This window comes from Chiroxiphia lanceolata, chromosome 1 (genome assembly GCF_009829145.1).
Source record: "Chiroxiphia lanceolata isolate bChiLan1 chromosome 1, bChiLan1.pri, whole genome shotgun sequence".
Taxonomy (NCBI): domain Eukaryota; kingdom Metazoa; phylum Chordata; class Aves; order Passeriformes; family Pipridae; genus Chiroxiphia; species Chiroxiphia lanceolata.
Window position 1 is genome coordinate 116,901,457 of NC_045637.1, and position 2,762 is coordinate 116,904,218.

Consider the following 2,762-nt stretch of genomic DNA (forward strand, 5'->3'; position numbering starts at 1 on the left):
GCCCCGCCCCGGCGGCCGCCCCGCCCCGCCCCCGGCCGCCCCCCTCACCCAGTGACACACTTTCCGCGCCGGCGGCAGCGCTCACGTGCGGCGGGAGCGTGCGGGAGTGGGGGGGCACTGCGGCGGCGGTGGGGAGCGCACCGAGCGGGGGTGTCCCCCCCCCGGCCGGGCGGTGCGGCAGGAGAGCCCCGCTGGAGTCACCACCACCGCCGCCGCCGCAATCGGCGCTCCGCTCGCCCACCGCGGGGCACGGCGAGGGGCGGCGGTGTGTGTCAGCCGCTCCACCGCCGAGCACTGGCAGGAAATGCCACCGCTCTGACTGCCGCAGCTGGCGAGCTGCTCGCTCCCATCCCGACACGAGCATCTGACAGCTCCCAGTTCCAACTGTAAGCACTCCGTCCCCTGTCAGCCGCATGTTTTCTCGTTGCTGGGGAAAAGGAATATCTAGGAGAGACCCCTTCAGCCGCATGTTTTCCCTTTGCCGGGGAAAAGGAAAATCCGGGAGAGACCCCCTTCGGCAGTGCACACACACTGCTGCAGACATAGTCTCCCCCTATGCAGTCATAGGGAGAGGCCATCACGCTATTGCTCCCAATCTCAGTCTCTCCTATTTACAGCCAGGACATGATTTTGTCACTCCCAGAGAGATTCCAGCCTCTAATATCTTCTACCATGCAGTGATGTCTCTGGGCACAGCGCCGCAGCAACGGGAGAGGGATGTGCCCCCAGAGGACCTGAGCAAGGGTGTCCCTGCTGGGATCCCCATCTCCCACTCCCGAAAGGGAACCCGCAAAGAAACTGTACCACAACAATAAAGGGAACGTGAAGTTGGGGAAGGCTCTCCATTAAGGGAATGCAGAGCCCAAAATGAAGCTCAATCGCTCCTTGACCCCTGGGAGGCAGAGGCAGATGCATGGCTTCATGGAGCGTATTGACCTCTAGACTGAGAGGGAGGCAGTGGGGTTAACTGAGGTTAACAAGCAGAGGTTAAAGGCAGCTAAATGTAGTTTACTGCCTTCTAATTTGGGTGAATTTCCTCTCCTCTCAAATGAGGTAAACAGGTCAGTTTGGGTGAGCTTTCTCTCTTCTCGAATAAGGTAAGCAGGTGAGTTTTCCCATTTTTCTGTCTGTGGCCCAGTGGTTGGGAGGCATACAGCTTTCTTCTTGGTCCACAATGTCCACTGCTATCTCCAGACCCTCTCTCCCCCAACTCTGATTTCCTACAGCAAAAGCTTTTTGTCCTCCTCGTATTCCCGGTTTTCCTCCTCATACCAACTCCAAACTAAATTTCCTAAGCCCTAACATGTCCCTCTGGCTCTCATACTGTCCCTGCCCACTCAGCTGGATACCAAGCAGTGTTGCCTGCCCTGGCATGGCCAGGTTTGGGACACAATGTCCCATCCTCCCTTCCTATGCTCAAGGCACCTGGCTGGGTTTCTGCCTCGCTCCTCTGCCTGGCTTCTGGTCTTCTTTGGACAGTGATGTATTTGATATTAGCCTATTGGGACATGTCAAACTTCTCAACAAATGAAATTGGCCTACAAACTCAAAGGAAAAGATAGCGAATTAATCAAATGCTGTTAGGAAACTTAGGTGAACATCAGGAACAAAAGCAGAGCAAGTCCTCTCTGTGCATTCTTTGTCTCTGGGATTTTTAATGTTATTTTTGGATTTTAGCAAAGCAGATGTTTTAGTAGTATTTATTAACCAGCAGGTCACCAACCCTAGGTATTCACTGAGTCTGATAAAAAAGAACTACAGAAGTCGAGCTCTTGCTGTTGGATAAGGCAGGATACTTTGCAGGTGGTGATGGAAGCACTCAGAGATGAGTATGGAAGCACTGGCACTCAGACCAAAGGTCTACCTGGCCTGCAGGCAGGCTGTGGTGCTCAAGGGAAGCTCCAGGTTTTTCGGGTGCGTGGACTCCATTCCTGAGAGGGGCCAATAAAGGGAAGGACTGCTCATTCACTTCCTTTGTGGGCAAAGATAAATGCTGTTGCTCCTGCCTGGCGGGACAAATAGGAAAGGCAATGTACGCAGGTTTGTAGGATGCTATAGGGAGAGGCCACCACATTGTTGCTCCCAATCTCAGTCTCTCCTATTAACTGTCAGGACACGATTTTGTCACTCCCAGAGAGATTCCAGCCTCTAATATCTTCTACATCTGCTTCTGAGACTCTTGAAGATCATTATAGCAGTTTCAGCCTGCTCTTGCCTCTGGTACTGCACTTTACAGCCCTGGAGCCAACCCACACCCATCTTCAAGAATGCATTTATTTTGCTTCTCTCTCCTATCTCAGATCAACCCATTCCTTAGTGACCTTGGACTGGTCCGTGTGCTCCCATACTACAGTCTTTCTGCTTCCTTCCCTGAGGTAGATCCACACACACACATGGTTTGCAAGAGCCAAACACTTCTCTTAGGGACAGAGTATGGCAAAAGACAATTAATGGGCCCACCACCCAGCCTAGCACTCAGAATCCTTGTCCACATCAGAGGACACCAAAAGATGTGTTTCCTTAGAAGGTCCAGCAGGTAGAGCCAGCTGTGGATAGCCACAGGATGGTGCAAGCAGTGTAACTCCTGTCCTGGCATTTCTAATGGAGGAGGTCTCAGAAATGGCCCTGTCCACTCCTCTGCTGTAGGTCTGCTGGTCAGCACTACAACAGTAGTCCATGAGAGACACTTCATTGTTTGGAGGAGAAAACTATCTTAGAGAGCATCAAGGTTTTTATTCTGCCCTGTAACCTCGAAGAAGACT